Genomic DNA, 17,159 nt, shown 5'->3' on the forward strand with positions numbered 1-17,159 from the left:
TATACTATTTTATATTTGCATCAACAGTCTATGAAAGTTCCAGTTGCTACATATTCTCACCATCATGTGGTATTGCAACTCTTTAATTTTATCCATTCTAGTGAGTATGAAGTGGTAGCGATATGATTCTAATTTGCAGTTCGCTGATGACTTGTTGATGCTGAGGAGCACTATTTCATGTGCATATTGGTCATTCATATTTATGAAGTGTCTGTTCAGATCTTTTGTCCAAATTGGGTTGTTTGATTTTATGTTATTGATTTGTAGGAGTTTTTTTTATATATTGTGGATAAGAGTGTTTTGCCCAGTGTGCATTGTGAGTATTTTCTCCTAAGTCTGTGGCTTCCTTTTTTATTTCTCTAATGATATCTTTGAAGTTTTCAATTTGAGTAAAGTCCAGTTTATAATTTTTTTCTTTTATGATTAGTGCTTTTTGTATATTGTCAATGTAAGAACATCTAAACTTTAGGAGAATTTTTATAAAAATTTATTTAGACCAAACAGAGGATATGCTAAGCAAAATCCCATCAGAATGAGAAAAATGCTTCCCAGAGTGGCACTTTGCAACTTTGATGAATTTGGAATTAAGGAGGGAATGTAAGGAAGATTACGTCAAGGTAGAGAAAGGAAGGTAGGGGGATTGGATTATAGATTACAGGATAGTGGAGAAGATCTCTTGAGGGTGGTTCTGAAAAGACACATTTCAAAGATATATTAGCCTAGATGCACAGAAACAATGGATAGGGCTTCCTTCCGGCAAAGATAAACCTTTTAAGAAAGAAGTTATGTGCCTCCACCCCCCCCCCCCCAAAAAAAAGAAGTTATGTGCCTAGGGCATGAATACTCATCCTTACCTGTCTATTTGAGAATTTATGATCAAATCACGCTATGAGGTTACTTTCTGTAGAACTCTCTTTTCATCTATAATATTAAGAAATCTTTGCCAGCTTGATGGTCACAAAAATATTCTGTGTATTCTTCTGTAAACTTAATATATGGTTTTAACTTTATGTTTAAGTATTTGATTCATCTTGAATTAATTTTTATGAATGCTGTGAGGTAAAGGTCAAGATTTGTTCCTTCCAGCCCCCTGCCCTACATTTGGATATTCAGGTATTTAGCACAATTTTTTTGTAAAAGACTTTCCTTTCACCATTGAATTACTTTTAGACCTTTGTAGAAAATCAGTCAACTGTTAAGTGTAGGCCTATGTCTGGACTTCTGTTATTCTATTTTACTGATATATGTCTATCCTTATGGCAATACCATAGTGTTGTCTCGATTATTGTAGCTTTGTAATAAGTATGAAATCATACTGTATAAGTTCTCTGTCTTGTTTTTTACCTTTATTTTTAACACTATTTCCACTCTTCTGGGTCCTTTGCATTTCCATATAAATTTTAGAATCAGCTTGCAAATTTCTGTTGTATGTATTTGTTCTGTTTTCCTAGATTCGGTGTTTGTCTAGTTGGCATCCATTCATCACAGGGCCAATTATGTTAGCTGTATTTTCATATTTTCTGTATTCTTAATACTCTGGCATTTGGAGGCCTTACGGATCTGGGGAGAAACTGACCTTCCCAGGGCAATATCCTGGCTTGAGCATGCCTGGCATATATTAACCAACCAATTCTGAATCTATATAGGTTGCAGCTACCTCCTTCTCTAATTCTCACACTCTCAGCCAATATTTTTTCTGCTTTAAATCATTCCAGGGCCAGGTGCTTAACAACTGGAGACAGCCCTATAGCCCAGCACTCCCAGGAATTATTCACGCTAGCCAATGCTACATTGTTTACCCTGCCTTGCCTTGCCTTTCTGGAGGAAACTCCCAAAAAGTCTGGCCTAGGCTCTCCCTTTGCTCTTCTCTTTTCCTCCTGAACAAAGCTGGGGCTCCTCCATCACTCTGTGTGACGCGGTGCGCCCCCTTTTCTTGGGAAATGTAAGTGATATATTCTTTCAATGGCATTGGCCTCTCCATTGTTGGTACTCAGTCACATCCATAAATTAGAATCCCATGGGTACAAATAAGAGCATTGTTAATAGCTTTATTGAGATATAATTTACATATACAGGTCGCCCATTTTAACGTACAGTTTAATGGTTTTTAGTATGTTGACAAGGCTTTGCAATCATTACGCCAATCTAATTGTAGAACTTTTGTCTCCAAAAGAAGTTATGGACCCATCAACTGTCAATCTCTATTCTTTCTCCTCCCCTCAACTCTAAGGTACCATTAGTTTACTTACTTTCTGTCTAAATTCGCCTAATATGGACATTCCATATAAATGGAATCATACAATATGTGGCCTTTTGTGTCTGGCTTCTCTCATTTAGCATTATGTTTTCATGATATATCCATGTCATATAAAAAATATTCCATTTTTTATGACTAGTAATATTCCATATATAGATATATCACATTTTGCTTATTCAATCATCAGTTGATGGACATTTGGTTTGCTTCTACTTTTTGGATATTATGAATAATGCTTTCTCCTGGAGTGCCCCTGCCCTCAATGCCATAATCCACAGTTGTTCTTTGCTTGGTACTTCAACTGATGACCCTTTCTAATAGATAACTCACTTCTTCAGTGCCTGTTGTTTTCAGAATATCATATTTTTCAGCATTTCTCTGCTGTATCCTTTTAGTGCCATCTGCTCTTTAGGCTTGTTGCTATTATTTATGGATATCTGAGAAACTCTTTTCCCTTTTTTTCATTCCTATTCCTCTGCCTTCATCATTAGGGGCATGAACATTCCAACCAATGACACTTCTGACACCTTCCGTCATTCAACATAATCTTGTCAGCATCTTTTTTTGGTAACCCTTTTAACATCCCACATTTGTTTCTTCCAATACAGTGATTTCCAGTAATGTCATACTCAATGCCATATGCTTTATAACCAGTATTTTGTAATATCCCTTTTACTATTGCTAGATTAAATTTACAGATCTACAAATATAACCTCACATACATAATTTTTTAAAAATCAGTGTTAGCTATAATGTAAAGAGAAAAGAAGAGATAGTTTGTATTTCTGTATGACATGCTCAGATACTATTACATTAGAAGTCATATGAAACCAGCTATATGCACCTACTTATAATGGATAAGTTTATATTTAAGAGGAGTAAACAGATCAGAAGTTATTCTGAACAAGAATTAATAACAAGCCAGACTAATTCATATATAATAAGAGAGAAAGAGAGACATAATCCTAATTTCCATTTGGATAATCTATAATTTGCTGGAATGCTAGCCAGCAAATTATGGATTATCCAAATGGAAAAAATGGGAAAGTAGGATGTATTTGCAAATGAATGGGGTCTCATTTATATATTGAATTAGAACAATTTCTTTGTTGTGGCTTGGGAGGAGTAGTGACAAATTGTCACAGAAAAAAAAAATCTCTGGTCTTGAAATTACACATCTTGTTAAGATCTGCATTCTGTCTCTAATTCATAACAAAACTTTGGTGGCTATATCCTTTAAGTTACAGTGGGAATAGAGGATGAATTGGAAACAAAAATGGTAGTAAGAGTAGCTGAGAGAAGTGTGGTAGACCTCTGGTGACAGTTTCAGAATAAGATTTAAAAGTGACAGGCAGCACCAAAATAAACAAATTCAATTTCAAATAATTATCCAAGATAGATTTCTTATCATTATGCTATGAAAATTAACAATTAACAATATATAGAATGACCATAATAATTTTTAAAATAACTTTGATTAGTGAGGATCCTACATTCCATATGTCTAACTTAATATTTGGTTCGAAGTCTACCAAAATATCTCAGATCTCTTCTATAACGTATTTGTAGGTGACACCTACAAATATAACATAGATATAGGCATTTTGTTGGTGACTCAAATACTAAAAACAGCACTGTTTTCTGTGGAGTGGTTTTTCAAAATGGTGAAATTTCACATAAAGCGTGTTCTCTTCCTTTAGTTTGCATAGTAGCTACATTCCTGGAAAATTCAGTGTATGGTAAAATTATTCAGAAAATCTTTAATTTGTAAAATAAAGTTGGGATGTAGGCTCAGATAATTATAATAAGGTTTTTCACAAGTATGGAGGCCTGGTGAGTCATTTGAAAAGAAGTGGACTATAAGACACATTTTTTTTCATGGGACTATCCTGACCCTTGCAAGAGATATGAAACTGTTGGCCCCACCTTCTCATTGCCAGTAGCATCTCCTGACCATTGTGCTAACAAAGATATTTTCATAGATTTCCAAAATACCCTCAGAGGGTGATGTTGGACCCATTGAGAACCTCCGCCCCAATGCATTTTCATTGCCACCCTGAGGTTCAGGTTGTCTTCACTACAGTTAGCTTTTCCCCCATCTCCTTCGGGCTTTCAGTGTATCTATCCACTCTGCCTTCCCTTCCCAATTTCTCTGACATTAATCAGATTAATCTCTGAAGTATGGTTCTTATCTAGCTACTCCTTTCTCAGAAGCCTATAGTTGCTCTCCATTACTTCTGACTCAACATACAATTCAGATGTATAATAGGCGTCTTGAACTTAACATGTCAAAACTTGTACTCTCTATTTCCTCTCCTAAATCTGTTCTCAGTCTTCTATCAGTTAATGGCAACTCTGTCTTTTTCAGTTCCTCAGGCCAAAAATCTGGGAGTCATTTTTACTCTTATGTTTTTTTTTTTTACCCTCCCACATCTAGTCTATGAGCAAATCTTTTCAAAATATATCCAGAATGTGACTGCTTTTCACCAATTATACTGCTCTATCTTGGTTCAAGCCACTGTAATTTGTCCCTTTTATTATTTCATTGATCTCCTAAGTGCTTTTCTGGGTCCCACTCTTGTCATCCTCCATTGTCTATTTCCTACACAGCAGCCAGCTATAGCAGATCATGTCACACTCTTACTCAGAACCTCTAGGAGTTCACTCAGCATAAAAGCTTAAGTCCTTACAGTGGCCTCCAAGGCCCTATGTGATCTGATCTTCCTGCTTCAGTTCAACCATACATCTTTGTTTCTTATCTATCTCCTCCCAGACTCTACTTAGTATAGTTCTGACTCACTTGTTTAACTTTAGTTTCCTTTTTAACCTTCGTACATTGTGTCTTGCTTCTCTTCCTCACTCTAATCTCCACTTGACAAAATCCTACCCATCCGTATCAGGAAAATAGAAACCACCCTGGGTATTTTAGCAAGAACAGATTTAATGAAGTAAATCATCTAAATGCTTATAAAGCCATTGGAACGCCTGGGGTGGTGAGGGTCAGAGAGAACTATTTCTGGCTTTGAGAAAATCCAAAAGTGCTAGACTCACAGGACACTGCTTCAAGTGACCCAAGGTGCTGGCAACAGTAAAGCGAATGTTTCCCAGGAGCTCACTTGGAAGCTGCTGCAGACTTGGTCTTTGCTGTCTGCCCTCGTGTCTGCCAGCTGCTGCCAGAGAAGAATAACAGCTTCTTGCCTTCTAAATCATGCATAAGTGCCTCTCATTGGTGGAGTCTAAATCAGAACCCTTCAGACAAGGAAATCTGAGAAATTTGGTGTTAGCGTTTCTAGCCCCTTTTCATCAGAAAGGCAGAGTATTAACAGCACAGTCTACCTCTTTGAATACTCATTATCTACATAGAACCTTCTACCTGTATTTACATTTTAGAACAATCAAAAAAAAAGTATATGCTTTTGCCTAACTGTTGCAATTATTAACTCATATAAGGGAAGATGTATTCACTCTCCCTTTTAAAAAGGGAGAATACTCTTTTGAGATCTTATACCTTAAGGATGACATTATATAGTTAACTCCTACCAACTCATCTAGTCTGTCAATGAAGAGTTTGAGCCAGTAGTGGCACCTCCTGCAATCTTTTCTTAACTGTTACTACTACACACGAGAGTACTAAGAGATGCCCCAGAGATCCCCTTGGTTCCTGACAAAATGTTTGTTTATGTGGCATGATAAGCTTAAAGGAGCCAGGTGATAGGGTTAACTGTCAAGAACTGTGGAGGGTCTGCTATTTTACCCTACTTGGCAAACTAACAAGTTAGCCTGGCAGAGTTTCATAGATGTTGGCAGAAGACACAGGACTCCTAGGTCAAAGACAAAGCATGCCAGACAGCTTGAGCTTCATGTTCACATGTTCACAAATGCTATGAGGTTGATGTGGAGGTGGGCCTAGGGGAATGCTGGGTGTACAGTGGGTTTATGTTCTAGCCGAGAAACCCTGAACTTAGTAAACTCCCAATCTTATAAGAGGGTTGCTTGTAAACCTGCCCAACCTTTAGCTGGGAGGGAGGCATTATCTTTATTATGCTGGTCAGGAGACAAATCTGCCCTCTACACTGGAGGAATATACTCTATCTTCCAAGGCTGTTTGTTTTATAGACATCCTTGAAAAGATAGTCTGGAACTGAAGCTGATCTAGGAGGTACAGAGCTACCATGGAGAATTGTCTTTTTACACAGCTTTCCTGGAATATGGTGGAAGCATTCTTCCCCTGGGAATCTGTCAACTGGAGTCATTGTTCTAGGGATAGAAGATAGCAGCGATGGAGTAAGTGGTGTGTTGGTGGTAATAGCGAGAGGAGCCACACTTACATCCACCTCTATAGCTCTGTCCAGTAGGACTTTCTGCAGTGATGGTGATGTTCTATATCTGGACTATACAGTACAGTGTACTACTAACTGTATACTTAATACCTAACCTAGTATATAGTACTTGATACCTAACTACATACCTGCCTAACTGTGTAACTCATACAGCTACTAACCATATATGGCTGTTGAACACTTGAAGTGTGGCTCATGTGACAAAGGAATTTTAAATTATATTTAATTTTAATTCATTTAAAATTTAAATTTAAATAGCTACATGTGGCTAGTGGCTGCTTACAAGATAGCACTGTTCTAGACCTTTTGACCATGTTTTATAACTACCTAAAGCAGCTTTCCTTGTTTCCCATCACAGGAAGTAAATTTTGACTACTTTTGATTCCAAAGCTCTTTCTGTATCTCTTTGAAAGCCGTTATCAGTTTCTTCCTCATAGTACAAAGGTTAAGCATATGCCTTATTACTCCACTGGAATATGTATTCTGATTCATTTAAAAACAACCTTTTATTACTGCAGAAACAATATCTGTAAGTTGTACAAAATGAGAAAATTTAAGCAAATAAGGTAAAAAATTTTATTTCCACCATAGCAAAATTAGCATTAATACATATACTTTCCGTGTATGTGCATTTTAACCTGAATGAGGTCATACTAGATATACTGTTTTATAACCTGTTTTTTGGAGGAATTGAATATCCAGTTTCCTTTCAATGAATCTTCATCTCATCTAGAACATACCCAGAACATATTCAGATTTCCTTAATTGACTCTCATATGACCATTATAACTGATTCATCCTCACATTTCATCTAGTTTTGTCTGTTAAGTCTCTTTTACAAAAAGGCCAGTCTTTTTTTTTTCTTTCTTTTTTTAAAATGACACTTCGTTTAAGTAAAAGACTAGAACAATTTTGTGTAATATCCAATCTAGCTTTCTCGGGTTGTTTTTTTGTTTTGGGGGCATTTTTCTTTTTATCCTTAATATTTCTTGTAAAGGAGAAGGTTCATTTAAAGGTTTGGTTCGTATTTATCATATTTTGTATTATATAACAAAGATCATGTTAATTGCATTCATGTGATATGTGTTGTGTCACATCAGTAGATTTAATATCTGGTTGACCCACCATTAATGGTGTTAATTGTATATAAGAATACTATGAAAAAGTATATAACATCAAATTTAATAACCTAGAAGAAATGGACAAGTAATTAGAAAGATATAACTTTCCTAGACTGAATCAGGAAGAACTAGAAAATCTAAATAGACTGATCAGCAGTATTGACATTGAAACAATCATCAAAAAGTAAAAGTCCAGGACCAGATGGCTTCACCAGTGAATTCTACCAAACATTCAAAGATTTAATACCTATTCTCACTCTTCTAAAAAGAGGAGGCAATACTTCCCAACTCATTTTATGAGGCCAATATTACCCTAATACTGAAACCTGGTAAAGATAACACACAAAAAAAGAAAACTACAGATCAATATCTCTCACGAACACAGATGCAAAAATCCTAAATAAGATACTAGCGAACCAAATATAGCAACATATTAAAAAGATTATACACAACGATCGAATGGGCTTCATCCCAGAGGCACAGGGATGGTTCAACATATGCAAATCAATTAATGTGATACACCACATATCAATAGATGCAGAAAAAGCCTTTGACAAGATACAGCATCTATTCATGATCAAAACACTTACAAAATTGATATAGAAGGAAAGTACCTTAACATAATAAAGGCCATATATGACAAACTCTCAGCCAACATTATACTTAATGGTGAAACACTAAAAACTTTTCCTCTAAGATTAGGAACAAGACAAGTCCACTATCATGACTATCATTCAATATAACATTGGAGGTCCTAGCAAGGGCAGTCAGGCAAGAGAAAGAAATAAAAGGCATCCAAATAGAAAACGAAGTCAAACTGTCACTCTTTGCAGATGACATGATTCTCTATATAGAAAACCGTAAAGACTCCACTACTAGAAGCAATAAGCAAATACAGTAAAGTTTCTGGATACAATGTTCAAAAATCCTTAGCATTTCTATACTCTAATAATGAATTGTCAGAAAAAGAAGTGGAAAAAATAATTCCTTTTATAATTGCAACAAAAAGAATAAGGTACCTAGGAATAAATGTAACAAAACATGTGAAGGACCTAAATAATGAAAACTGTAAGACCCTATTATAAGAAATCGAAGAAGATACAAAGAAATGGAAAGATATTCTGTGTTCTTGGATTGGAAGAATCAACATAGTTAAAATGACCTTATTACCTAAAGCATTACACAGATTTAATGCAATCCCCATCAAAATCCCTTAGGCAGTTTTTAAAGAAATAGAACAAAAAGTCATCAGATTTGTATGGAAGCACAAAAGACCCCAAATTGCCAAAGCCATCCTGAGAAAAAAGAACGAGGCTGGAGGCATCTCTCTGCATGACTTCAAATTATACTCAAAGCGACAGTAATCAAAATGGCATGGTATTGGCAGCAAAAGATACACATGGACCGGTGAAACCATACACCAAAATTAACTTAAAATAAATCAAAGACCTGAATATAAGACCTGAAACAATAAATTGCATAGAAGAAAACATAGGAACTAAACTCATAGACCTTGGATTTAGAGAAGATTTTATGAATTTGACCTCAAAGGCAAGGTAAGTAAAAGCAAAAATAAATGAATGGGACTACATCAAACTAAAAAGCTTCTGCACAGCAAAAGAAACCATCAGCAAGGTAAAGAGACAACCATTTGAATGGGAAAGTATATTTGCAAGCAATGCGTCTGATAAGGGCCTAATATCCAAAATATACAAAGAACTCATAACAGCAGAAAAAAAAACGATCCAGTTAAAAAATGGGCAGAAGACTTGAACAGACCCTTCTCCCAAGAAAACATACAAATGGCCAACAAACATATAAAAGGATGCTCATCATCGCTAGCTGTTAGGGAAATGCAAATCAGAACCACGATGAGATACCACCTTACACTGGATAGAATAGCTATTTTCAACAGGACAAGTAATAACAAGTGTTGGAGAGGACACAGAGAAAAAGAAACCCTCATACACTGCTGGTGGAACTACAAATTGATATAGCCACAATGGAAAACAGTATGAGGTTCCTCAAAAAACTAAAAATTGATCTACTATATGATCCAGCAATCTCTCTTTTGGGGTTTATTTACCCCAAACTCTTGAGAACATATATCTGAAAAGATATTTGCACACCGATGTTCATATCAGCATTATTTACGGTGGCCAGGACATGGAAGCAACTGAAGTTTTCTATAATGGATGATTGGATAAAGGTGCTGTGGTACATATATACAATGGAATATTACTCAGCTGTAAGAAGAGATGAATTGCTGCCACTTGTGACAACATGGATAGACGTTGAGATAATCATGCTAAGGGAAATAAGCTAGACAGAAAATGTTGAAAACCACATTATGTCACTTATATGTGGGGTATAAACATAAAATCAACAAATGATGTTAATTGTGACCACTGAAACAGTATAATAAATGTTCTACTCCCTCCTTTGTTCAGTTATGTTTTTTCTCTCTGTTGCTAGAATTTTACTTTGGCATTATTTAAAAATCTAGCTTCTTGTCAACTGAAAAAGCTAACGTTTGCTTTTTTTTTAAACACCAGTTGATAAGTACTGTCTGAGATAATTCTTAATTAGGGTTTGTAAAATCATATTTTCAGTTCTGTCTTATGTATTTATTAACTAGCATTTTTTTTTTTAAACTAACTGGAGATATTTGGTTACTCTGAAATACGGTTCTTATGGCCAAGGCAGGATAAATACTTAATTCTTTCTCTTAGTTACCAGTTTTCAAGTAGAAGTTTTAATACCCCCTCAAGTGGTGACAATGTTTCTTTCTTCTCTTTTTTGAATATCATTATGTAGTAATGTATTTTCATCAATTTGATTCATCACAGTTATTTTCTTTTTTAATCCTCAATTTTTCACAGTTTGATGGAATGATGGAAATTTTCCCATCTGACTCCTATGTCTCCTCCTGCCTTTATTTTTTTTTTAGTTAAAAATTTTTCAGTTTTAAAGAAGTATAATCAACATACAATAAATTCTGTGTATTTAGAATAACAATTTGATGATTTTTGAAATATGTATATATTAATGAAACCATTACAAAAATTTTTCTCTTTGCTCCTGTCCCCAGGATTGCTTCCTGCCTCTGTATGTAAATTTATATTTTATAGTTAGATATTCATGCATTATGTTCTCTCTTTGATCTGGCTTCCTTCACTTGGCATAATTATTTTGAAATTCATCCATGTTTTGTGTGTATTGGTACTTCACTTCTTGCTAAATATATTCCATTGTTTGGATATGCCTACTGTTTGTTTATTCATCTGTTAATGGACATGTAGATTATTTCTATTATTTTGCTGTTTTATATAAAGTCAGTGCTGTGAACTTTTGTGTACAAGATTTGTATATCACACTGATTTTTCCTGAGTATATACCTTGGAATGGAATTGCTTAAGCATATGTTTAGTTTTAGTAGCTATTATGAACAGTTTTCGAAAGCAGTTGAACTCTTATTTCAATTTTAACATTAGTTTTCAGTTAACTTCTTTGATTTTATCATTGTACCACTTTTTTCCCTCAACAAAATTCTTGATTTCTAACATTGACATACTTACTTATTGCCGTTAATTTATAACAATGGTATAAAATTACTTATTGCCATTAACATAACAATGGTGATCTGTAGACCCTTTTCAGGATGTGGAGGTCAAAACCATTTTTATAATAATGCTGTAATGTTTTTTGTCTTTTTTGCTGTGTAGACATTTGAACTGATAGTGCGAAAGCAATGGTGGGTAAATACGTTGATCTTTTAGTATGTAGTCAAGGTACATGTGCTCCCTGTTTTTTTTTTTTTTATGCTAATTTCACTTAAGAATTACCTTGATGAAGTAGCAAAAATTATTAATTAAAAAAATCTCTACTTTTGAATATCTGTATTTTTAATGTTCTATATGAAGATATTGAAAGTATGCATAAGCACTTTTGTTGCATTCCAGAGTATATAGTTGTTTTCAGGAAAAGCATTTTTGCATTTTTGTTTAAGTTATAAGTTGCTGTTTTCATGGAATGTCATTTTTACATACAAGAACTACTAACTATGGTTATTTAGACCGAGTTATTTGGTAGATTTCTTTTTTCTTTTTTAAATAAACAAAGTGAGCCTGCCACTTCAAGGAAACAATTGAAAGTATTTGTTGCTAGTAATAAAATTTGAGCTTTAAAATAAAAATTAGAATTTCGGAAAACTTGTATTAGCTGCCATAGTTTGACAGCCTCTCAATAATGATCAGATCAGTTGTGATATGAAAAAGTGTGATTTTTAAAAATATTATGCAATGAAATATATCCATATTTGCAAGATCTGCGTACCTTAGTGAACCAATGTTTTCCACATGACCAGTGCATAATGTTATAAAATCAAAGTGCAAGATAGGCAAGTAAATTTTAATGCAACAAAATATGAAAAGTTCATTAATATGGTTTCAGATTCCACAGTGCAGCTGATCTGTATGAAATTACCACTTGTCAAGTTTTGGTATAATATCAAAATGGAACATTCAGTTTTTTGAAAAAGCTATTAAAATACTGCTCTTTTTTTTCCAGCTATGTATCTGTGTGAGGCTGTATTTTGTTCATAGAGCTTAATCAAAACACATCACAAGTTGGAATACAGAAATTTTTATATTAGAATCCAGCTGTTTTACACTTTTTTTCATTTTGAAAAGTTTTTAATAAAATTGTGGCATGTTAATATATAATGGACTTATGATTATCATAAATGAAATATTAAAACATTTTAAACTTCTGTGGTTCTAATATCTAATATTTAAATATTGATTGATATAAACCACATAAATAAAGTTCTTTAGGGTCCTTGATAATTTTTCAGAGGGGAAAATAGTTCTTTGTAGTTCCTTCTTTCTTTAGAATGCATCTCTTTAAGAGTGTACATTCAAAATATGTGTTCTGAAGTTTTTTGGAAGAAATTGTCTTTCAGTGTGATTATGGTGACAATTTGATATTTACTTAGTATATTTGAGTTTGATTTCAGTTTAAAGAATTTTTAAAATTAATTTATTTTTTATGTTTTTGAATAGGTTAAGCTTTTGTTTTTCTAGGTAAGAGTTATAAGGTACCATAAAAAAGGTATATACAATGAAGTCAGAATCATTTTTCCTCTGAATCACTTAGCGCAGAATACAGTAAACATATATTAAATATCTAAAATTAAGATATTTGCTAAGTTAGAGAGAGATAAATACCATATGATTTCACTTATTTGTGGAAACTAAGGAACAAAAACTACAAATTAATCAAAGACAGACTCATAAATATAGAGGACAATCTGTGGTGACAGCCAGAGGGGAGGGGAGCTGGGAGAAAGGAGTGAAGAATTAAAGAAGTACAAATTAGTAGTTGAAAGTTGGTCATGGGAATGGGGAGCATGGCACAGGGAATGCAGTTAGCATTAATATAATGTCTAGATGGAGAGCCAGAGGAAAGAGCAGTTAGGAGGATCATTTTATAAACTATAAAAATATCTAACCAATGTACTGTATACTTGAAACTAATAATAACAGAAAATTAAAGAACAATAAAATAAAATCAAGATATTTGCCCGTCTACTCAGAGAACTGCAGTAATCACCAAATGTTAAAAGAATTTAATTATAACAAGCCAAAAATTGATCTAGAATGCTTATCTGTTACATGGAATGTGAAAGCTCTTTGAAAGCTAATAAATTATCACTGTGAAGAATTTTTGCCTTTAGGCTTGGAGGTGAACATAATTAATATAAATGATGTAGGAGTCTATTAACCAGGTAGCCCTCTATGAACCATGATCCTCAGTATTAACACCTTTGTTTAATCCTCTAGGCTTGGCCATGTGACCTGCTTTGGTCAGTGGGATATTAGCAAGCATGATATGAGTAGAGATTTGATAAGTGCTTGCACATTGAGGCTTGTCCTCTTGAAATGTTTCCTCTGGGAATCCAGCTACCAGTAAAGAAGCCAGTCTAGATTACTGGAGTGAAGGAGGAGTGAGGAGCAAGGCGTGCTAGCTAGCATCAATTGTCAGAAATTTGAGTGAAGTCTTCTTGGATGTGTACACCCCAGCCAAACTCCCTCTGAATACAGCTGCATGGGTGACCTCAGCCCACACCACAGGGAGTGAAAGAACCACCCAGCTGACTCGCAGAATTAATAGAGAAAATAATACATTGGTGTCGTATTAAGCCACTGAGTTTTAGAGCAGTGTGGTATGCAACAGTTGGTACCTGAACCAGATAATGTTGGCTGTGGTCATGGTTTGCTGCTGATTTGGTAGGTATTAAATATCTTTGTGGCAGAGAAAACAGTGAAGAATGACAAAGCTTAAATGGTTGAAAGCTCTGAATCAAAGCAACTCTCATGGTATAGATAGGGATTTAGATGAAAATACTGAGTGAGAAGTACAGGAAGTGTGATCCCCCTCTCCCCAAACCTCTTAGTTCTATGTCAAGGAGTATTTGCCTGAAAGATTAAGGGCCTGGAAAGCATTCTGCCAAATGCTTTGTGGTTTTGCCATCTTCATTTTCTAAACCTGTATCATCAGAATGGAATCCTAGAGAGTAGGAGATTCTTTCAGCCAGAAAAACAACTTTAAGGTTACTGATGGAGGAAGACTTGCCCATTTGATGATCACTTAATTTAATTGACAGTCTATTTTCCTATCCTTCCCATTGCAGTCCTAGTCTGGAAAATAAATGACATTTATCATAAATATGTATGTACATGCATAGCTCATATATAGCATATATAATATATACATATGCACAGGTATATAGCATATATAATGTATAGCATATATCACATATGATACAACACTTTTACTTTTTATTGTGAATGTGGCTTTGTTACTGTTGAGTAACAGTGGAAATATAGAAAAATCACAAGGACTACCTAAGTCACATGTCACAGGGAATAGAAGAAATGGAAATGTGACACTGCTATATCACTGTCAGTCATTCAGAAAATATTGAATGCTTTTTATGTGCTTGGATAATGTAGAAAGTAATAGGGATACGAGGGAGGCCTACTCCCATTGAATTTATAATTCAGCCTGGTGAAAAGGGTCCCTTTCCTTTCTTGACTTTGTATGCATTTTTCTGTTTCCCTCTCCTTATCCCCAAATAAAACTCAAACTCAGATCAGAAGTTGATTTGACACTAGTCATTTTATATCCTTACCAATTTTGTCTACTTGTTCTATTACCTAGAAAAGAGTGTTGAAGACTCCAACTCTGCTTGTGAATTTGCCCATTTCTCATTTCAGTTCTATCAATTTTTTGCCTCATGCACTTTGAAGCTCTAACGTTAGGTGCATACACATTTAGAATTGTTATGTCTTCTTGGTGAATCTACCCTTTTATCATTATGTAAGATCCTTCTTTACCTGTGGTAAGAGTCTTTAAAGTTTACATTGTCTGATATTAATATAGTCATCCCAGCTTTCTTTTGATTAGTGTTCACGTACTGTACTTTTCCCCATCCTTTTGTCTTAATTTTCTTTAGCATTTCTCTTAGAGGTCTGCTGGCAATGAATGCTCTTAGTTTTTCTTCACTGGAGAATGTTTATATTTTGCTTTTATTCTTTGTTTTTGCTATATAAAGAATGGTGGATTGACATTTTTTCTTTCAGCACTTTAAAAATATTGCTCCATTTCCTTTTGGCCTTCATGGTTTCTCATGAGAAATTCTTAGTAATTCATATTATTGTTCCCTTACAGTGAGTACTGCCAAACATAATAAATTAGAGGACGGGAGTGCATATAAGTCTTATTGAAATGCCTGACCATAAGTAAATAATGAAAGAGCACACTGTCAGCATTTGAGAATAATATGAAGTAGAGTACATAGTGAAGTTATGCAGGTAGCAGTTGGAAAAGTTGTCACAGTCTGGTGAGGAAATATAAGACAGTACCTAAACTTGTGACCTTATATTTGGTGAAAAGAGTCACAAACTTGTGGATGATGCTATGATTCAAATCACTTGTCCTTAACAAAAACACTTTTTTTTAATTATTAAAATAATACATGTTCTTTGTAAAAAGTAAGAAAAATATATAAAATAATAAAAATTATGTTCCACCTTGCAGAAACTTTGGTATATTTCTTCTTACCCTTTTTACTATTCACCTTTTGATTGTTTTTACATATTTAGAATCATTGTATATGAAATTTTGTTTGTTATTTTCACCTAACATTATAATATTAGTATTTTCTTATTGAAAAAAATTTTTAAGCATAATTAATGACTTATTGGTGAATGTGTCATAATTTAATTTGCCGTAATGTGTTATAATTAATGACTTATTGGTGAATGTGTCATAATTTAATTCACTTGGTGATGACGTTCTTTCCAATTTTGCCCTTACTATTATAATTAATTATATGAAGAATGTGTTTTTGCGTGGTTTTATTAGCATCTAGATTTTCCTTAGAGTCCTAGAAGCGACATTACCAATTGAAAGGCTTTGCTAATGATCTTTTCTTATAATTTTCTATGAATTGTTTGTAAAACTAATAACTAAGGTTGGATCTGTCATTTATTGAAAATATTTTTCCTAGTTTAATTTTTTGCCCTTTGTTTTTTTTCCTTTTCGTTGTACTTAAATTTTACATTTTTATTTATTTTAATCCATTGTTACCTTTGTGTTTTCTTTTTTTTTAAGTTTTCAGAATTTTTTCTCACCCAAGCATTTGGAAAATAGTTACTTTTGTCTTTTATACACGTTTTTGAACTTTTCTTATTCTATTAAAATAAACATAAAGTTTATCATCTTAACTATTTTTAAGTTCAGTGGTATTAAATACATCACCTTGTTGTACAGCCATCATCAACATCTATCTCTATAACTCTCTTCATCTTGCAAAACAAACTCTATTCCTACTAAACAGTAACACCTCTTTTTTCCCTTCCCCCAACCTCTGGTAACAACCATAGTACTTTCTGTCTCTGTGATTTTGACTAAATACTTGATGTAAATGGAATCATATAGTATTGGTCTTTTTGTGACAGGCTTATTTTACTTAACACAGTGTCTTCAGGATTTATCCATGTTGTAGCATATTGTAGAATTTCTTTTCATTTTAAGGCTGAATAATAATGTTTCCTTATACATACGTATATACCACATTTTTCTTTATCCATTCATCCTTTGATGGACACTTGGGTTGCTTTCATTATTTAGCTATTGTGAGTAATGCTGCTATGAATATGAATGTGTAAATATCTCTTTGAGACCCTGCTTTCAATTCTTTTGAGTATATACCAGAAGCAGAATTGTTGGATCATGTGGTAGTTCTATTTTTCATTTGTTGAAGAATGACCATACTGTTTTCCACAGTGGCTGTACCATTTTACGTTCCCACCAACAGTGTACAAGGGTTTCGATTTCTCCACATTCTCACCAGCACTCGTTATTTATTTATTT

At 34.0% G+C, this 17,159-nt stretch overlaps 1 protein-coding gene across 2 annotated transcripts in view; it reads left to right on the forward strand.

The window, feature by feature from the left end:
* The window catches only part of LOC102896817 (S-adenosyl-L-methionine-dependent tRNA 4-demethylwyosine synthase), a 193,414-nt gene that overhangs the window by 45,749 nt on the left and 130,506 nt on the right, over positions 1–17,159 (forward strand). The gene's annotated exons all lie outside the window — the stretch shown is intronic.

The sequence above is a fragment of the Pteropus alecto genome, unplaced genomic scaffold, assembly GCF_000325575.1.
Source record: "Pteropus alecto unplaced genomic scaffold, ASM32557v1 scaffold68, whole genome shotgun sequence".
In the NCBI taxonomy this organism is placed as follows: Eukaryota; Metazoa; Chordata; class Mammalia; order Chiroptera; family Pteropodidae; genus Pteropus; species Pteropus alecto.